At 43.4% G+C, this 6,311-nt stretch overlaps 1 protein-coding gene across 1 annotated transcript in view; it reads right to left on the bottom strand.

The window, feature by feature from the left end:
• Positions 1 to 6,311, bottom strand: part of PLCXD3 (phosphatidylinositol specific phospholipase C X domain containing 3) — a 119,368-nt gene that overhangs the window by 112,245 nt on the left and 812 nt on the right. The window lies entirely within an intron of this gene.

Here is a 6,311-nt window from a genome sequence, read left to right on the forward strand (position 1 = left end):
TTATGCTAAGTGAAACAAGCCAGTCAATGAAGGAAAAATGCCACATGATCTCACTCATTCATGGATAATAAAGACCATTACAAACTTTTGAACCATAATAGATACAGAGGCAGAGCTGCCTCAAACTGATTGCCAAACTGCAGTGGGAAGGCCAGAGAGAGTTGGGGGGCAGGAGGGAGGGGAGTAAGAGATCAACCGAAGGACTTGTATGCATGCATATAAGCATAACTAATGGACATAAGACACTGGGGGGTAAGGGAGGGTAGGGGTGTGTCAAGGGCGGGGGGGAAAAAAGGACACTTATGTAATACCCTTTGTAATACTTTAAGCGAAAAATAAAAAAATATTAAAAAAAATAAAAATAAAAAAAAAATAAAATAAAATAATGGAGCTATTAGGGATGACTTTAAGTATATCAGATTAGTTGGCTCTATTTACATTTTCCAAGGCTGCTCACTGGGAACAATAGGGACCCCAGCTGTATCCCTACTTCTGGATCTGTCTGAAGAAGTAATTAGGTAGCACCCACCAGAAGTCTACTTACAGGAAAAATCAAGAAGCTTCTTGGAAAAAAGAGTTAACTTAAGAGAAAGTCAACACACATACACACAGAGCTAACATTGAGAATGATGCAGAGTATAGATTAAAATCTATCCTGTATATTGACCTCTGCACAGCTCTCATAAACTCATACTTAAGTCTTAGGGCAAGGGGCCAACAACAAAATAATCAATATAAGTTCTAAGAGTTCTTCTGTTGGCATCTCTGCTTGGCAATAGATTACAAGTTTGGCATTGTTGGCACTCCCAGCTCAGTAGTGATGGCACACACACAGGGTCAGCAGGAGTAGGAGTTGCATTAGCAGCTTCCACAGTGAGGACCAGCTCTGGGACCTTCTGACCACAGTGTAGAGCAGGGCCCTTGTTAAACATTAACATCAACAATGTTGGGCCTCTGCAGACATAGTACAGGCCCTGGTGAGACTGCCAGCAGCAGTAATGTTTTGGGTATAAAACTATGGAAGCACAGTCCCTCTGGAGGTCAAAGGAGCAAAAGTGACAATAACCCAAAACAGGAAAGAAGGAAAATGATAGATACCATGTGGTAGCCCCCACACTTGGCTTATAAAAGACTGAAGAACTTATCCAGAGATTTCTAGAACTATTTGGAAGTCCATTAAGAAGGTGCCTCAGAGTAGCTGAAACTTGACAATTAATATTACTTTGATTTTACCTTTGGGCTGTCAGGATTTAGAAGATTTTACATTTTGTGTTTCCATTGGTTAGTCTTTCTTCACGAATAGTCCCCATTGTTATTGCTGATGTATGGCACTCAACAGTCTCATTCCTCTCTTTGTAACTTACTCTTTCTATTTTGTTTGGGTGGTATTGGAATTAAATAAGAGAAAATAAACTCTAAGTAAGAATATGAGAAACTTTCCTATGAGCAAAGCATGTGAGCTTTAACATATAAACATGGCACAATATCCATTAAGAAGAGATCCAATGGATCTCTTGATTCCAATTTGAAATGGCTTTTAAATTTTTAAAACTATTTTAGAGCACTGATTATGCCAAATAATTAAAATTCAAACAAGTGAGTTATAGCCACATTTAAGCATCTTTCCATTCCATGTACACCATGCTTGAAATAAATGAGGCACGGTTGACAAATACAAACGAGATTGATCATTTTCTTTCCATCAAAATGTACTAATTACCTTGTTTTTGAAGGCTTTCTGATGCTACTTATTACTAACTTATTCATGATGTCACTATTGCTTAAGAGCAATAGTGAGAAGTTCTAGCTTACAGATAAATTGACTGAATCTGCACCCTATAAATATAATTCAAGTATCTCAACAAGGAATGAGACCAAATGGACGAAGAACGATCAGAGATGTTTTCTGAATCGTCATTAGTGACCACTAGCATCACCAGGTGGGTGGATTTTAAGTGCTGCTGATGGCTGATGTCAATGAGCAGCAGGACTTTAAGGAAATGAAGGGAAATGTTTTACATTTATCACAGGACCTAATTTGAACACTTAAGTAGCAACTGAATCACATCTATTGTTCAAGGTGCATGATGAACTGTAATGTCAGTTAACAGAAATGTTCCCAACCTGGGCCATTAGCCTTGAGCAAACAGGGGGCTCTGGCTCTAAGCCTGGTGGTGAATTTGAACACTCACAGAGAGACTGCACGGTCCAATAGGAAGAGCTTCGTCAAACGTGCATATTTAAATTTGGCTCTGCCACTTACAACAAGGATTCCCTGAGAGATACCTCAAAGCAGCAGTTCCCGAATGTTAAACGTGTATGTAAATCACCTGGCGATCTTGTTAGAATGCAGATTGTGATTAAATCATCCTGAGAGGAGGGGTCTGAGGGGCTGTATTTCTACCCAGCTCCCGTGCTGCTGGCCCCTGGCCCAACTCTGAGTAGCAAGGCCTTCTATTATTGACGGAACATGAGCAAAGCACATGTGTACACGAGAAAACTCCTCATGAACTGTATGTAAAATGACATAAGCATCACCTTATTATATTGACTAAAAATAGTTGGTGATTCAATTCAACTGCTCAGGAAAAAAGTCCTAGTAGAATAAATTATGTTCCAGATATTCTTCTAATTTTCCTCTTTAACAAAAGCAAAACTGGGAATTGGAAAGGCCAACAAGAAAGATATTCATCCTAAACATTTTTGTTGCTTAGTGAGTGCTTTGAAAAATTAACTTCCATATAACCATCTTAACCAAAAAGATGGGAGGCGGGGGGTGGGGGGGGACCAAATCCGGCTTTTTAAAAGAAATTTGCACAATCAGATCCAGTTCCAGATTTGTCTGTAGATCGTCTCACTCCAATCAAGACAGAAATAGTGAATTACACGGAAAAGGAAGAAGACAGTTGGGTCCAGGAAAACTGATGATGAGAAAAGATAGCTGCAAGGGAAGAAATTAAAAACTAATAAAAGCAAACATAACATAGAAATCAAAGCTGTAGGGACGTCTAATTTCCTCGCCTAAGTATAGCTGTTCTTTTTCATCAGTGTTGGCATTTTCTGTAAGAAATGAGTAAAATTGACAGGTACAATTATTGATTTCTGGAGCATTTCTGTGTTTCTATGTAAAGTATAATCAACAATTCCTGTTCACATGCTGGTTCACAAATTGGCCAAGGAGAGAGCGAAGAAAGAGGCAGGTCACTCCAGATTGGTAGGTGGCAGCTTTCATTAGCAAGGGAACTTATAGACCAGGCTTGTCTTGGGCAGCCACATGATGAAGTCTCCACACTAGGCTGCCAGACTCTTAAAAGCTTGTACAGAGGCCTTAACTGGGTTCAGCAACATATACCATCCAGATGGCCCAACAACACATCGCTCTTCAAAGGCTATGACCTTGAAAATGGCTCTCACTGTGGGAACGGAACAGGGGCAGAATGAATATTCCAAGGACAGGGGAGGGTGTGAGGAGACTCCAATTGCCTGAGTCCTACTCATGGGTCAACTGACAGTCACATCCTCTGTATGAACTCCTCCAACATCAAGAAAACACAACTTACTGTACTGTGTGAAGAAGACTTTCAGCACTTACCAGAAAATGCATAACAAACCCTTCCCATGGGAAAGAACCCCTTCCTCATTATTTAGGTTTTGGACAGAATGACCCCCTGTCACAGACCTAGACCACCAACACCTTAGTCAGATTAAGCAGCAGCTTGCTTGCCCCGTGATGGATCTCTTCTCAATGGTTCTGGAGCCACTGTGACTATAGAATTAAAAACTCTGCTTCAAAGATGCCAGAGGTCCATCAGACACACCAGAAATTCATCTGACTCCCCTTCACCTGCATTTTATACTTTGTCTTCCCGCCGCCATCCTGTTTATCCTCTCTCAGCTGCTTGTGGTGGGAGGAAGCCTCATTCATCACCCAGACTGCCAGGGGATTGTTAAGCAAACATGTTTGAATGAATGAAAACCTTGTTTGGTGTCATCAGAGAGAAGAAAAAGTGATACATGAGACTGAGATCTGAGTACCTGTCCCTGTGTCCTGACAGTGCCATCCCTTTGAAAGATAAATGACAGGAAAACTACTAACACCAATTATTAACTTGATTCCTTAGGTCAGTCTATACTAAATCATGAGGCCATTTAGATGCAAAATAGCCACTGAGAGATTTGGTTCTGAAAACATTCCAGATGCAGACACTGAGAAATGTTTAAAGAGGCCAGCAATGAACTCATGCTGGGGAGTACCTCACACTTGCAGACTGTTCTTAGCATGGCCCCTCCTGGGTCATCTGGTTTAACTGCCCCAAGTGGATGGCCTCCTAATTAGGCAGCTCTTCATGCTCCAATTCTGTCACCTGGGAAAACCTGAAGTTTTGAGGATGACAGAGCAGCAGTTCCTTCCACAAGAACACTTGTGTGGGGCATCAGGAGTGGCTTTAAATGGTGGAGGTAATTACTTAATTCAAGCTCTAGCAACCGGCCAAGTAAACATGTAGCAGCCAGGAAGCTATTAGCATGATTTTAAGGCAATTATTCCATTAGTGTTTAATAGTCTCCAATTAGTCTTTTCTGACTGTCAAAGTTTGAATGTCTTTTTTTCCTCCAAAACTTCTCACAGTTGAGTAATGCAGAAAAGTGCCGTAATCCATTTTTAGACCTGGGGTTATGTGTATGATTCTACCAAATCTACATTACAGACTCATGGAAAACTAGGGGGGGGGCATACATTTGAAGAAATAGTTCTCAGATGTATTGGGGATGAGAGAAGCTCTGCAGGGGATCCATTTGGAATATAATACTAACAGGGATTGGGAAAGTGGTGGAAATTCCCATTGCATCCAATGCTGCGTCATCTTATGTCTCTAAGTATACCAGAACATCAAAGTCAGAGACTTTGTTCCATGGGGAGAAAGGAAAATTGCCCTGTTCTTGTTAATGCATGTTTCCTCGTTCCTTCATCCTGGTCAGTACTTGTTGCTACTGAATTATCCAGATACGAACGCCAAAGCATTTTGCTCTAAAATTCCTAGAAGCTCTTCCCTGAGGACCACTTTAGGGTCAGATGCTGATATTAGGCCATTTGCCTTCACTGAGCTGCAACTTTTACATTTGTGAAATGGAGTTCACAGTCCCAGCAATGCCTGCTTCCTGGGGTCTGGGGAAGGATCATGTGATCTGGTATATATACCAGGGCTCTGAAAAGGGAAGTATTACAGAAATGTAAGAGGTTCAGACAGAGTGCCGTAGCTTCCATCAGAACCAGCAACATGAATTTAGGCTGTTAACCCCTGTGTCTCTGGAGAGTCACACATCGGAAGACAAGCATCGCTCGCCCCTCTTACCTTCCATGTGTGCAGAAATGCTCAGGGAGAGGCCATGTGAAAGTAACTTTAAAACCAAAGAAAAAGGGAAGGAAAAAAGAGGATAGGAACTCCTGTGGAAGTGAGAGTGGAATTTTGCCAACAAAGTTTTGCACTTTCTACCATTTCCTTCAAAAGAGCGATCCCCAGGCTCGCCCAGCTAGCAGGCACTGTATTGTGGAGAGGCTGGGCTGTCCTTTAAGTTGGAGACACGTAGGCTCTTGGGAAGCTACCTCCTAAAGAAGGACACAAGGACACAGCCTCTCCCCTTCCCAGTTGGTGTTCAGAGTGTGGCCTGTGCCTATCAGAGCGGCCAGACATCCACTTGACTGAGGACCATTGACTTGGGCTACTGATCCATTCCAGCACTGCTGGTTAGAGCCCCCTGGGATTTCCAAGAGATCCCTTCTTTTGCTTTTTGTTTGTTTTAAATTGTTTCCCCTCAGTGGCTGAGAGGGGGCGCTGGGTGGAGCAAATCAAGAAGAGGTAGAACAGAAGGTTGAACCTAATCGGGCTCAACCAGGGGCAGGTGTGGACCACCTGTGCCTAATGTGTAATTTGTCCTCTGGTCGGACCCGAGAAGGATTAGGCATCCACTCCTTCTGCCCAAGTGGAAAGTCCAATTGGTAAGGAAGTGCGGCCGTGTCCTGGCTGTCGCCTCAGCCCACTGTCCTGGAGTGTCCTCCCCACCGCACACCTGAGCCAGGGGCTGCTGCGCGCACCAAACCGGAGACCTGCCCAGACCTCTGGTGCCAGCCGCGCGCCATGCTGAAGCCTCTGGGTGCTCCCGCCTCTCCCGGCTTTGCCAGGCTCCCTCCTGTTCTCCTCGCTGTGGGGACACCGGGACACCAGGACAATCACCTCTCCTGGTGATCCCACCCCTCGCTCGCTGCTCACGGCTCCCTCCGGGCAGCAAACGCAGGGTCCGCCAGGGCTCGTTTT

This window comes from Myotis lucifugus, unplaced genomic scaffold, assembly GCF_000147115.1.
Source record: "Myotis lucifugus unplaced genomic scaffold, Myoluc2.0 scaffold_68, whole genome shotgun sequence".
Classification (NCBI taxonomy): domain Eukaryota; kingdom Metazoa; phylum Chordata; class Mammalia; order Chiroptera; family Vespertilionidae; genus Myotis; species Myotis lucifugus.